A 15539-nucleotide genomic window follows, 5' to 3' on the forward strand; every position below is an offset into this window, starting at 1 on the left:
CATCATCATCATCATCTAGTTCCTTATACGGGTGCAGTGTGTATTGATAAAGAGTCTTGAGGCGATGCTGTGCATTGTGAAAACTTGTGTGGGGCACTAACTTGTTTGCACACACTCAACTGGTTATTAGCCAGAACTCACAATTATGAATATGTTGTTGTGAGTTTGTGGGGGAGTAGTCTGTATGATGCCTGCGTCCCTTCTAATTCCTTGCTCCCTGCATCCAGGAAGGGTTAAAATCGAATACAGTCATACCTCGGGTTGAATGTGATTCGAGATGAGCGCATTCGAGTTGCGCTCCGTGGCAACCCAGAAGTAACGGAGCGCGTTACTTCCGGGTTTCATCGTTTGCACATGCGCAGATGCTCAAAATGGCGTCATGTGCAGAAGCGCCAAAAGGTGACATGCGCATTCGTGCGGACACGGGTTACGTTTGCTTCTAGATGCGAACGGGCCTCCGGAACGGATCCCGTTCGCATCTAGAGGTACCACTGTAGATTTTACACCCACTGGTGTAGATGGCAAATAGCAATTAATATTTGAAAATACGGGTCACTGTGTGGACACTTGGGTCAATTATGCAGACAGAAAAATCTGATCTGAACAGCTCATTTGCAACATAACAGCTAAAGGAAGCAATCTTATTAATTGAGCTATTTTAAAAAGTATTAATTTTTTGATATCCTTTCAATTAATCTGTTTTTAACAGGCCAACTACAAATTGGACTTGGGAGTCCACCCGTCACTAGTCATAGGCACTTCTGTATTGTCACATGGTTTGTGATAAGGAATAGCGCCCTATTCCTTCCATCCCCCATCGCTGCATACTTTTGTGGTTTTTTTTGGAAAAAAACTATCACATCAAAACCCACACACAAATCAAAACCCAATTTCTTCTCTCTTCAAGAAAATGAATGAAAATTAGAAATACTGTATACAAACCAGATCATTAACCGACCCAGACTGTTACCTTCCGTTTAGCAATTTAATCTTTCTGACATTTATGTGGAAGATGTTTTAATGCATTGTTCGGTCTCTCCAGTGTTGGATACGGATGATAGTGATGAGCTATTTCCCACTCCTCAAAGGATGTCTTGAAACACACAGTTTCATTATTCTTGTCATTATCTTATCATGTAAAATTACATCTATTCATAATCTGTAGCAAAGAGATACTCTTACACCGTTTGGCACCACACAAACCTTTAACAGCAATGCTTCTCTATCCATTGTGATTTGCATGATTGTGGCTGCTCAGAAAGAAAGCGTTAGGCAGCTTACCACACCACCACCACCAGGAAGCCCCCAATTCATGCCTATGAAACTGCTGAAGGGATCCTTCTGAGACATTTGGGTGGGCGCTGCCAGCTAGCATGAGCCTACCCATGCCCTCTTTGAAGGCACAATTGCTAACAGTTCCAGCAAGAAAGAAAAAATGGGAGGCAGTTAAAGAAACATATGGCTGCATAAGGAACTTTCAGATGAGCTGAGATTTAAAAGGGGCATATATAAGAAATAGAAGAAGGGGCAGATCATTTATAGAGTAGCCAACACTTGCAGGGAGAGGGTCAGGCAGGCTAAAGCTCAGAATGAGCTCAGGCTTGCGAGAGAGGTTAAAAATTATTTTAAAGGGGTTGTTTTTTCAGCTACTTTTGAAGCAATAGGAAAAACACAGAAAGGTCCTCTGCAAAAAGTTGGAGAAATGCTGTTGGGTGAAAGAGGGAAGGCAGAACTGCTGAACACTTACAGTGGTACCTCGGGTTAAAGACGCTTCAGGTTACAGACTCCACTAACCCAGAAATAGTACCTCAGGTTAAGAACTTTGCTTCAGGATGAGAACAGAAATCATGCAGCTGCGGCGCAGCAGCAGTGGGAGGCCCCATTAGCTAAAGTGGTGCTTCAGGTTGAGAACAGTTTCAGGTTAAGAATGGACCTCCAGAACGAATTACTGTAAGTTCTTAACCTGAGGTACCACTGGATTTTGCCTCTGTCTTCTCCCAAAAGGAAAACAGTACCCAACCTGGTGAAAAATAAAATAAATGAGGCAGGCAGGGAGCTGCAGCCCAAGATAGGAAAATAGATGGTAAGGGAATATCTAGCTACTTCGAATGAATTCAGATCTCCAGCCCCTACCCATATCCAAGGAACATGCAGGTGTAATCTTCAAAAATTCTTAGAGAGCAGGTGGTGTCCTTACAGATTAGAAAGAGGTAAATATCCCCATCATCAAAAATGGGGTGGTGGTGGTGAGAGTCTGGAAGGTGACCCATGAAACTACTGACCAGTCAACTTGACATCAGTATGAAGAAAGGTCCTAGAACAGAGAATTCAACATTTGGTCTGTGAGTGCTTAGAAAAGGATCATCTTATTACTATAAGAAACAAATAATGCCAGACTGATCTTGCTTCTTTTTTGTTAAGAGTTACCAGCATGGTGGATCATGGGAATGCTGTGAATGTAACATATCTTGATTTCAGTAAGGCCTTCTTATAGAGAAGCTGGGGAAATGTGGGCTAGGCGATTTTATTGTTAGGTGGGTTTGGAGCTGGTTGACTGACCAAACCCAAAGAGTACTCCACCAATGGTTCCTTGACATTTTAGACAAAAAGTGACAAGTGTGGTGTCCGTAGGGTTCTGTCCTGGGCCTGGTATTGTTCAACATCTTTATAAATGACTTGAATGAAGGAACAGGGGGGGATGCTCATCAAATTTGCAGGTGAACCCAAACAGGGAGGGGTAGCTAACACCTAGAAGATAAAATCAGGTTTCAAGATGGCCTTAACAGATTGGAGAACTGGGTCAAAAGTAACAAAATGAAATTCAGTAGGGACAAATGTAAGGTACTTAGGCAGGAATAATTACATGTACAAATATAGGGGGATACCTGATTGACAGCAATACTTATTTATTTTGTGTCCCCTCCCCCAAGCCTGCTGTTTGCTTCCTCTTGTGGGTGGATGGTGCTGTTTTGGCTGCATAAGGATTCACACTCAGAATGAGTTAGTATATACTATGATGGTCCACGGATAAGCCTCAGTTTGGTGAGTAGCTTTTGGGTGGTGTCTATTGGTTTTCACAGTTACTAAGCCCCTCATAAAAGGTAAAGGGACCCCTGACCATTAGGTCCAGTCGTGGTCGACTCTGGGGTTACGGCTCTCATCTTGCTTTATTGGCCGAGGGAGCTGGCGTACAGCTTCCGGGTCATGTGACCAGCATGACTAAGCCGCTTCTGGCAAACCAGAGCAGCGCACGGAAACGCCGTTTACCTTCCCGCCGGAGCGGTACCTATTTATCTACTTGCACTTTGACGTGCTTTCGAACTGCTAGGTGGGCAGGAGCAGAGACCGAGCAACGGGAGCTCACCCCGTCGCGGGGATTCGAATCGCCAACCTTCTGATCGGTAAGTCCTAGGCTCTGTGGTTTAACCCACAGCGCCACCCGCATCCCTAAGCCCCTCATAAAGAACCCCTTAATTGTTTCTTTGTTTCTTCAAGAAACAAGACTATAGGGTTGAAGGAGGGCTGGAAGGGGGCTTTCCAGTGGTGGCAGTATCAATTCTGTAAACCTAGAACTGCTACAGTCACCCTGGAGCTTTTGACCACTTGGGCCCCTGTGCGTCTCTTGTGGAAGTGACTCCTGAAGTCTGCCTATTACCAGTCAAGTTATTGTATTATTCTAGAGGAGGACTTTTTCTTGATAGTCAGTCGGTAGGCACACAGCTGGAGAAATGCCAACAATGAAAAGCAAAGCGGTGGGGAATGAAGAGAGGCGCTCTGGTTTCTAACTTATTAGGGATGCATTATGTGAGATTAATTTCTGAAGAAAACAGGCTTGGAAATCTTTACAGTTCCACTTTGTTGGAGTTATCGCCACCTTTTCCTACGCCTTTGCCTGGCATCCTTCCTAACTGCTCCTCCCTACACACTGTTTAACTATTTTGGGTAAAGTCTGTTTCCAATCAGCTGAGTATGATTCTGCTAGTCAATAAAAATACTTTTAAAAAAACTATCTCCCCCTCCTCCAAAAACAGCAAAACATGTGGCAGTGTTAGAGTTCAAGAGAGGTTGCAAATAAATCATTTGTGCCTAAGAGGCCCTCAATAATAGATGCTCCCAGAACATCTCCTAAGGGAAATACTTGTATTTCACAGAACTCCCTCCACTTCCCGCATTTCCAAAGAAAAATCCACCCATCCCAAGAAACCTCGCATTACTGATATCTGATGGCTGTAGTAGATAGGGCCCTTAAACTCCTCTCTCTTTCCAGAGACAGGAAATCATTTAATTTCTGTTGAATCCTTAAAATATGTGGCCTAAATTTAGATCTCATTTTCCTCTAACTCTTAAGTTCTGGCGAATCTGATCTTGCAAAGGTAACAGAGTTTGAGTATTTAATTAGCTCTCCTGTGTTTTGTCAAATCCAGGATGCCCTTTGCCAAGTTTCCCTGCCAACCACAGAGCATCTGTTATGCCCAGTCCTAGTTAGGGCCTGTTGCAACCAGTCCAGAGTCATGGGCAGCCACACAGGACTCCAGAATTAGTCTCAGGAACAACACACAGAAAATGCTACTCTATTGACCAAGCTAAGGCAGAAGGTCAAATCCCAAATATTTGTAATTGGACCCAGAAGATCAAGAGGCTTTATGTTGCCTGAACACTGGTTCTGGGTGGTCCTCATATTCATAGCGGCAGATTTTCAGGGGGCTGCAGTAGGAAAGAGGAGGGAAATTCCCATTTCGCAAGTGGAGCTCCTCCGCTCACGGTTCTTAGGATTCAAGTGTCCAGAGGAGGGCAACCAAAATGGTCAAAGGCCTGGAAACGATGCCTTATGAGGAACGGCTAAGGGAGCTGGGCATGTTTAGCCTGGAGAAGAGGAGGTTAAGGGGTGATATGATAGCCATGTTCAAATATATCAAAGGATGTCACCTAGAGGAGGGAGAAAGGTTGTTTTCTGCTGCTCCAGAGAAGCGGACACAGAGCAATGGATCCAAACTACAAGAAAGAAGATTCCACCTAAACATGAGGAAGAACTTCCTGACAGTAAGAGCTGTTCGACAGTGGAATTTGCTGCCAAGGAGTGTGGTGGAGTCTCCTACTTTGGAGGTCTTTAAGCAGAGGCTTGACAACCATATGTCAGGAGTGCTCTGATGGTGTTTCCTGCTTGGCAGGGGGTTGGACTCGATGGCCCTTGTGGTCTCTTCCAACTCTATGATTCTATGATTCTAAGTCTTTGTTTTTATCTTGATGTCTGTATATGTCTTTGTCATATATAATACATGGAGGTACTGTGGCTTAGTAGATAGAAACACTTAACCATATCCCTGAACTTGAGCCCATCATTCATCCAGCCTAAAACCTATGAAAGGGTTTCACTGAACATTGGTGCTTAGCGGATTGCACCCACTCCCTTCTGCAGTCCCCAGCCTTACAATCCCTTCCCAGCAAGCTGCAGTAGATAATGAAGTCTCAACGTGTACAAAATGCTCTAAATGAGGATCTAGCCTTTGATTTCTTGTACGTTTGGCAAGCTGCCTTGTCCTTCCAATTACCATGTACTGTATTTTTAGTGATTACTCTTTCTACTGAGAAAAGAAAGTACAGGGCTGCGCAAAGGGTGGGGAGCCGAAAGGGAAACAATTTTGCTTGCTTTTTGGTGGATTAAGTCACTAAGTATTTTTTTTTTTTCAAATTCTTTTTATTTTATTCCGTAAAGACAACATACACACAGAAAATCACAAACATATAGAGAAAAAGAAACAAAAAATTCTCAATCACAACAAACAAGAAAAAAAAAAAAAAGCACGCAAAGTTCTTATTTCCATAGTTTTTTCATAACATATTTCTTTCTTTTGGGACTTCCTTCAGCCTGACCACAAATCATACGGAATCAATAAGTAAGGTCACACGTTTCTTCTTTTATATTGTCATTATGTCCGTTTTTGATTTCTATTTTCCTTAAACAATAACCTTAGTCTATCACAATACATCTCTAAACCCCCTTAGCGTTATTTGCCCATCGCTGATGTTTTCCAGATAGTTTACATATTTTCCCCAGTCCCTGATAAACACTTGGTCTTTTATATATCTGATCTTTCCCGTTAATTTATCTAACTCTGCATATTCTGTTAACTTGCATCTCCACTCCTCTACTGTTGGGGTTTCTTCCTGTTTCCATCTTTGAGCTATTAAGTTCCTTGCTGCCGTAGTCGCATAGTATATCATTCTGCAATCCTCCTTTCTTATCTCTCGTTGTAATATTCCTAATAGGAAAGTTTCTGGTTTTTTTCTAAACGTGTACTTTAATATCTTTTTCAGTTCTGTATATATCTTTTCCCAGAACTGTTTTACCTTTCCGCACTCCCACCACATATGGTAGAACGTGCCATCTGCATCTTTACATCTCCAACACTTTTTGCTCACCTTGTACATTTTTGAGAGTTTTACAGGTGTCAAATGCCACCTATAAAACATTTTCATAACGTTTTCTTTTATCGCCGTACACGCTGTGAAATTCAATCCCTCTTTCCATAGTCTTTCCCAATCCTCATATTGAATACTGTGGCCTACGTCTTTTGCCCAACAAATCATTACTGATTTCACCTCCTCGTTTGCCAAATTCCAGTCTAACAGCATCCTATATGCTCTAGATATGTTTTTCACCTTGCTGTTTATTATTTCCGTCTGGAATTTTGAGTCATTGTCTACATACCCTCTTTCTTTAATGTCTCTGCTAAACATCTGGTTAATCTGTTGGTGGCTAAACCAATCGTACACGTATTCTCTAATCGTCTCATAGGGTTTAATTCTCCATTTCCCATCCACTTTAGTTACTAGTTGATTGTATGTTACCCTGTTACCTCCCATGTTAGTCGTTTTCCTGTTTATTATTTCGAGTGGTGCTAACCAATGAGGTGTTTTCGGTTCTAATATATTTTTATATCTCTCCCACACTTCTATTATCGGTCCTCTGAAGATATGATTTCTAAATCCCCTGTGTTTTTTCGTTTCATTTTTCCACATGTAGGCATGCCAGCCAGAATGGTTATCGAAACCCTCCAGATCGAGTAATTCCGTATTCTCTAAGATGACCCAGTCTTTTAGCCAACTTAGGCATGACGCCTCATAGTATAGCATAAGATCTGGCAGCGCGAACCCCCCCCTTTCTTTTACATCTGTAAGTAGTTTAAATTGGATTCTGGGCTTTTTGCCCTGCCATATGAACCTCGAGACTGCTCTCTGCCATTCTTTTATAGTCTTACTTCCTTTTATTATAGGTATGGACTGAAACAAGAACATCAGTCTTGGTAAGACATTCATCTTTATCATGTTTATTCTTCCCCATAAAGATAATTTTAAACGTCCCCATTTCTCTAAATCTTTCCTTATTTCCCTCCATACCGGCTCGTAGTTGTTTTTGTAAAGATCCATATTTTTAGATGTTATCCAAATGCCAAGATATTTAACTTTCTTTACCTTCCCTATCTGCCATTGCTGTTGAATTAATTCTGTTGTCTTTGGGTCCACATTTTTATATATCATCTTTGTTTTCGTCTTGTTTAATTTAAATCCAGCCACCTTTCCGAATGTTTCTATCTCTCTCATTATCTCTCCTGTTGATGTTAATGGCTCTTCCGTCATCACTACTACGTCGTCGGCAAAGGCCTTGGTTTTGTATACGTTCTGGCCTAAAGTCACCCCTTTTATATTTCCATTTTTCCTTATAGAGTTTAGGAGGGTTTCTAGCACTGTTATAAATAGTAACGGAGAGAGAGGGCATCCTTGCCTTGTTCCCTTCCTTATCTTAATCTCTTCCGTTATTATACCATTTACAATCAGCTTGGCCTTCTGTTCTGTATATATAGCTTTCACCCCCTTGTAAAAATCACTGCCTACACCCATATGCTCTAAGTTTCTCAACATAAAGTTCCATACCACATTGTCAAACGCCTTTTCGGCGTCAATAAACATCATTGTGACTTGTTTGTTAAACCTAATAGACAGAAATTCCAACATGTCCACAATGTGTCTTATGTTGTCTCTCATCTGCCGACCTGGCAGAAATCCCGCCTGATCCTTATGGATAACATCTGCCAGAACCTCTTTTAGTCTTCTGGCCAGGATTCCTGCGTATATCTTATAGTCTACATTCAACAATGAGATTGGTCTATAATTTCTGACCAGGGTTGGGTCCGAATCTTGTTTGGGTAGGAATGTGATATACGCCTCTTTCCAGCTTTCCGGAATTTCCCCTTTCTTTAATATTATATTCATTGTCTTTTTCAGGGGTTCCACTAAGACTGATTTCATTTCCTTATAATAGCCTGCCGTGAACCCGTCTGGGCCAGGGGCTTTTCCCCTCTTCAAGTTTTTAATTACCTCCTCTATTTCCTTATTTTCAATAGGTATGTTCAGTCTTTGTTTTCCCTCCAGTGGAATTTTTTGTCCCCCTTTCTCTTTCAAAAATCTTTCTATCTTCCTTTGTTCTATCTTTTCTTGATCATTATATAAGTTACTGTAGAAATTTATAAATTCACTCCTTATTCCTTTAGGGTCTGTTCTTTCTTCCCCCTCTACTATTATTTTATTAACTATCCCTTGTTCTTTCCTTTTTTTAGTTTGCCAGGCAAGCCATTTGCCTGGTTTATTAGCATGTTCAAAGTTCCTTTGTTTGAGTCTTTTTATATTCCATTCCACCTCCCTATTTATTATTGTGGCAAACTGGGTTTGGAGGATTTTTATTCTTTCCTTTGTTTCTGAACAGTTAGGTTTCAGAGCTAGTTTTCGTTCGTTTATCATTATTTGTCTTAGAATTTCCTCTTTATTTCTTTCTCTATTCCTATTTTTTATTGCATTCTGTTGAATAAAAAATCCTCTTATGACCGCCTTACTGGCATCCCAAACTGTACTTTCTTTCGTTCCTTTGCCACAGTTATCCTTGAAATATTCCGTCAGTTTTTTCTTTGCCATTTCCACCACCGTTTGGTCATCCAACAGGTAGTCTTTTAATCGCCATCTATAAGATCTTTTTTCATAGCTATCCAATTCCATCTCTAGTGGGTTATGATCTGAGATTACTTTTGGCTTTATTTCTATATTTTTAATTCTTGGGCATATTTCTTTTGAAATCCAGATCTGATCTATTCGAGAGAAGGATTGGTTGGGTTCTGAATAGAAGGTAAATTGCTTTTCTAACGGGTGTCTCAGACGCCAAATATCTACTAATCCGCAGTTTTCCACCATAGAGAAAAAAGATTTAGGCAACTTCCCTTCTTTACTTCCTCTGTCTCTAAGTCTGTCTATCTCAAGTGAGACCACGGCATTCATATCCCCCATTAGAATTATTTTTTGGTCGGCATACTCCATTAATTTTTCTTCCAGTTTCTTAAAGAATTCAGTTTTGCTGCCATTCGGAGCGTATATCCCCACTAGCAGTATTTTTTCTCCCTGCCAGTTAATGTTAACCGCTATCATCCGCTATCATCATAGTAGTAGTAGTAGTAGTAGTAGAAGTCACTAAGTATTTTTTAAGTGCATCAGGTTTTACCTTTGTGAAGATTCTGTCGCTCCATTGGAGAAAAACACAGATTCTAGCTCCATTCACAACAAAAATGGTTCAAGTATCCATTGGATATAACTCAGCTGAACAAACAGCTATTCTCACTCTGAAGCAATTTTTTTTCATATGTTCATGGAGCTGAACCTAATCTGATCTACTATTTTTGAATCATTGAAGAAAATGCTGAATATACTCCAAAGTATTTGAGATGCTCATACACAATGAGACCTGTTTAATTTGATTGTGTGCCAGAATCTTACCAATGAGAGCGTGTGTAGTGAGAGCCAGTGTGGTGTAGTGGTTAAGAGCGGTAGTCACGTAATCTGGGTAACCGGGTTCGCGTCTCCGCTCCTCCACATGCAGCTGCTGGGTGGCCTTGGGCCAGTCACACTTCTGTGAAGTCTCTCAGCCCCACTCACCTCACAGAGTGTTTGTTGTGGGGGAGGAAGGGAAAGGAGAATGTTAGCCGCTTTGAGACTCCTTAAAGGGAGTGAAAGGCGGGATATCAAATCCAAACTCTTCTTCTTCTTCTTCTAGTGTAGCAGCTAAAGAGATTGAGCTGTCACCCAGGAAGTCCCTGATTAAAAATCTCAGTTCAGCCAGGAACTGGCTAGCTGCCCTTAGCCATGCCACTGCACTGTTTTATCACCCTCAGCTTCCTGTTCCTCTTCTGTGTAATATGGGAATAATAATATATATACAATATATATATATAATACATATATAATAGTGATATACTTTATCCCAGGAATCCATGCAACAGACCAGTAAGGTATTCTGTATTATTATCCCCATGCTCCAGATGGGAGCTAAGGGAATCATAGCTTTCCAAAGGCTAACCAGAGAGGTTATTTTAGCAGTGCAAAGGGAGCTGGTTTTAATAGCTTTACTGAGCTACTAATGTTCTCTTTAATTACTGTCAAAAACATCCTATTTCTGCCAATTTCATTTGGCCAGTCTTTTACTCTGAGAAATGAAATGAACAAAGATACAACTTTTTTTGGAGAGCTTTTTGTCCCAGAACTGTTAAGTGCAAATGTATGTGTAGTAATATCCATATCCATAGTAGTATCCCTGAAATAGTTGCATAGTTGAATGAATAATTTTTCCTTCTCTGCTGAGGGTTAGTTTCCAACTGAGAAACCAGCAAAACCAACATAAATAACTTTCAGTGCAAAGTGAAAGTTCCTGAATAACTTCAATGGATAGGTATATTTTATAGGACCTACATTAGGATTCACAAATCCGTTCCACTTCCCAGTGGGGAGGAGTTGCGGTGGACCGCGTGGTCACCCCCTCCCCACCTGGGGCGGGGGACTTTGTCCCCCGTTGCCCGGGGGATCCAGACCACACCAGAACCCGGCCAGCCAATCCGCTGGCCGGGGGGGGGCATGGCTGGAGCCGTTTAAACTGAAGAGCGAGCCAGAGGACTTCCTCTTTGGCTCGCTTCCTCAAACACCCGCCCTTCCTCCCTATTTTGCAGGTTAGGCAATGGCCTTGCTATGGACTTTGGTTGGTCGCCTTGGTTGTCCGAGGGGCTTGGTAGGAATTTTTCCACTTGGCAAACTGGCACTGGCCACTTGGTTTTCACCTATCTCGTAGCAATCGTCACAACTTTGTTAGGGTTGCGGTTAGGCATTGTTTGACCTTGTGTGGGGGAGGGGAGGTGTGGCTATCACCAGCCCCTCCATGCTTAAGGGTATTCCATTAAAGGAATCCGGGGGTGTTGATCTTGTCTGAAGCCTGGTTGGGGGCTAGGGGCTTGACACAACCCCGACAGGAACACCAGGGGGAGCTTGAGTTGGTTTGCATCAACAGGGCTCCCCCTACAGGTGGTTTACCCTTACCGGACGTCCTGCACAGCGGGCAGGAGTCAGATATAGTTGGGTCCAATCAATGCCTAAGCCAATACCGCTTACATTCTGTAATTCAATAAAGTTGTGGCCAAATTTGCCCAATAACATAAACCTAATATCTGTGTCTCTGTGTGAGTTATTTCCCAACGAGGGGGTGACTGCGGGGTCTCAACATGCAATGAGAATCTTTGTGAAAGCCCCCGGCTCCTCGGGCTCCTCCACATAGTCATCCAAGGCACTTCCTGACTTAACAACTTGGAGGAAGCAACCTGTTCAAACCTCACCTTTACCATGAGCTCAGGTTAAAGCTTTAGGCAAGCTACTGCCTCTCACCCTTAGCAGTACAGAGTTAATTTGGTCTACTTTACCAGGTTGTTGCAAGGATTAGTAGGAGGTTATATATATGAGAAACAGTTCAAAATGCTGATTATTATTTTACCCATTTGACAATTCTTGTGTGCCTGTTTTCTGCAATCCCCATGAAAGGCACCAGTTATCTGGTCTGCACCATGGTAATGTAAACTAAAGGGGATTAACTTATTCCCATTGGGGTTGCAGGGGAAGTACCGTATTTTTTGCTCTATAAGACTCACTTTTTCCCTCCTAAAAAGTAAGGGGAAATGTGTGTGCATCTTATGGAGCGAATGCAGGCTGCGCAGCTATCCCAGAAGCCAGAACAGCAAGAGTGATTGCTGCTTTCACTGCACAGCGATCCCTCTTGCTGCTTTCACTGCGCAGCGATCCCTCTTGCTGTTCTGGCTTCTGAGATTCAGAATATTTTTTTTCTTGTTTTCCTCCTCCAAAAACTAGGTGCATCTTGTGTGACTTATGGAGCAAAAAATACAGTAAATAGGCATGTGGCAGTTTACTCTTCACTCTCTTTTTATTTTATTTTTACAAAGCCCATCAGTTGTCTCTCCACTGCACAAATCACATTGTGTGAACGCTTGGGGACGGACAGACTGAAAATGCATTCAAACCCCATGCTTCCAGAGGGGTAATCATATTAAGTCTGCTGCAGCCAAAACAAAGTGAATTGTGGCACCCTCAAAACATAACGGCTTTGTTGCAGAGTAAACTTCATAGAATAAGTTTCTGTGTGGGCTAAAGTCTGCTTCATTAAAAGTGTTATCCTCAATTGGCTTATATAAAGAGAAAAATTGCAAAAAGTGGTGTCAAATAGTTATGAAAGACAAGAGGTACAGTCTGTGCAAATCTCAAATGTATAAAAAACAGCCATAGGGACCATTCATTGCAGTTGTAATAGGCAATCCTTGAACTACAGCACCTTTAAATAATGAGATCACAGAAGCACAGCCAAACAAAGTAGGATGGTGGAATGAAATCAAGCACTCAACTATTTATCAGATATCGAGCTTGCACTTAGAAGTGTGCATGAGGAAGCAGAGGAGTATACGAACTTCATACAACTAAAAAAATCTTTTGCAGAATAGTGTGACCTGTTTAGACATGCACTTCATGAAATGGAATGTGGTTGAGTGAGGGAAGGAAGTTGCGCTGGTCTCTATTGCAGATTATGTACATATTATTGCCAGTGACACTTGCCTAACCATAGTAAAGGCCATGGATTGAACTAGACCTTCTACAAGCAAGCAAGTGCTCTACCCACTGAGCTATTATTCCTTTCCAAGACTCCATGCGCACTGAGCAAAAGACGTGTGAACTGTAGGTAGTAAATGGGAACAAATGTTTGCAAACACCTTCAAAAGCATGACTATGCAGAGGCCATTCTGAAAGAGCTGTGTTGCATTATAAGACAAATGTAATAATTATGACATAGTGAGATGTGGGCAACTCGCACCTGCAAGAAGCAACGCCTCAAGACCTTCCATCAGGAAGATTTTGGGCATCATATGGCAGGACAGAGTCTCAAACAAAAATGTGCTCTCCCAGGTCCACATTCCTAGAATGTTTGCACTCCTGTCTCGGTGACATCTTGGTCACATCCACAGAATGTGGGCATCGAAGGATGTCCTCTACGGGGAGCTGGCTTGAGGCAACAGACCCATTGGCAGACCAACTCTAAAATTACAAATAATAACAATCAGTTTATTATTTGTACCCTGCCCATGGCTTCTGGCATATACAGAAACGTAATAAAACATCCAACTTCTAAAAGAAAGATGTATGCAAATGTGACATGGAGATTGGCAACATTAACCGCACCGTATGGCAGGCATGTCCAAAGTCCATTTCGGGGTCTTAATTTGGCCCGCCGGTTGGTTTAATCTGGCTCCTGTTGCAGTTTATTTCCTGGGGTAAAATCCTAAAAAACCTCGACATCAATTGTAAAAAAAGCTCAACTTCAACCCTAAAAAAAAGCCCAACAACTTCAATCCTAAAAAAAGTTAACAACTTTGGTTGGCCCTCACGGCCCTCCACTTCATCAGATCTGGTCCTCTTTGAAAAAAGTTTGGACACCACTGCGCATGGGAATCCTTTGCAGACAACTGCAGCACCTGGAGATAATCAGTTTGTGTATCCACAGCAGTGACCAGAGGACGAATTACTGGAAAGCCAGCGTGGTGTAATGGTTAAGAGTGATGGACTCGTAATCTGGTGAACTGGGTTCGATTCCCCGCTCCTCCACATGCAGCTGCTGGGTGACCTTGGGCTAGTCACACTTCTGTGAAGTCTCTCAGCCCCACTTACCTCACAGAGTGTTTGTTGTGGGGGAGGAAGGGAAAGGAGAATGTTAGCCGCTTTGAGACTCCTTAGGGTAGTGAAAAAGCGGGATATCAAATCCAAACTCCTCTTCTTCTACTACAGTGGGGAGGAGCACAGAAAGAAGAAACATCATGGTACAACTGCATCTGCCTAACCAGACACCTTCACCTGCCCCAGCTGCAACAAAACATGTCTCTCCCATATCGGTTTCTACAGCCACAGCAGGTACTGTAACTCTCCAGTGGTTTGACTTCACCCCCAAAGGCGCACTCTTCCATTGTCTCCCAAGACAGACAGATGCCAACCAGATATGGGTAATTGCTGAACTGGGGGGCAGCTTCAACTAATGAGTCCCAGTAGTAGACGTCCACCTACACAAGGACTTCAGCAAGCTTAGTGGAGCTTTCCTTCGTCTCCCCACCAGGGTGGGTTCGGGAGAGCCCCCAAAACAGCACACAGGTGGAGGAGAGGGGGATCATTTCATCTGACAAACTTGGGCTGACAGAACAATTGCCACAGTACTACACATAATTCCTCTCTTTATGTTTGTTTGTGTTTTTTTTTAATGGGAACCAGTCATTTCTTCTTTACCTCAGAATTCTAGGTGTTGTCTGATACCTGCAAAGAGAAACATCATGCTTGGTCCTAATAAAGGTGTATTGCCCAAATGTAGTTGCTGGAAATGTTTTTTTTCTCCTTATGGACCAACATGGCTGCCTTGGTGTGTGTTTTAAAAAAATAAATAAATTTAGTGGTGGCTCTGTGCTTGAATAGAAATAAAATGAAGTGTGACATATTGTTCTTCCCCTGTGGCCATGTTGTCCAGCATCCTGGTCTCATAACCAATTGTTTTCCTACTTGTAAAGGTAAAGGGACCCCTGACCATTAGGTCCAGTCGTGACTGACTCTGGGGTTGCAGCGCTCAACCCGTTTTATTGGCCGAGGGAGCCAGCATACAGCTTCCGTGTCATGTGGCCAGCATGACTAAGCCTCTTCTGGCGAACCAGAGCAGCGCACGGAAATGCCGTTTACCTTCCTGCCGGAGCAGTACCTATTTATCTACTAGCACTTTGACGTGCCTTTGAACTGCTAGATTGGCAGGAGCAGGGACCGAGCAAAGGGAGCTCACCCCGTCGCAGGGATTTGAACTGCCGACCTTCTGATCAGCATGTCCTAGGCTCTGTGGTTTAACCCACAGCGCCACCCGCGTCCCTTACTTTCCTACTTGTAGACATCCTATATTTTATTTCTTTGTTTGATTGTTTTTGTTCATTAGTAGTTCCTTGTGTTATTCCATGGTATGCCTTTGTTTTGCTCAGGCTTGTTGGTACATGTCTACTACTGTACTGTCATCCATGCCACTATTAGTTATTGTTGTCCTGATTCATATTTCTCATTAAACTCAACTAATACTATTCACATTTTCCAGAGACTTTATG

General features: G+C 42.5%; 1 long non-coding RNA gene across 1 annotated transcript in view; it reads left to right on the top strand.

Moving 5' to 3' along the window:
* Nucleotides 1-14847, top strand: part of LOC310698529 — a 33849-nt gene extending 19002 nt beyond the window's left edge. Inside the window, exon 2 of the long non-coding RNA XR_014521582.1 lies at nt 14203-14847. This is a non-coding gene — a long non-coding RNA (uncharacterized lncRNA). The remainder of the gene's footprint in view (nt 1-14202) is intronic.
* Nucleotides 14848-15539: the final 692 nt, after the last annotated feature.

This window comes from Podarcis liolepis (assembly GCF_965112155.1).
Source record: "Podarcis liolepis genome assembly, chromosome: 2".
Lineage (NCBI taxonomy): Eukaryota > Metazoa > Chordata > Lepidosauria > Squamata > Lacertidae > Podarcis > Podarcis liolepis.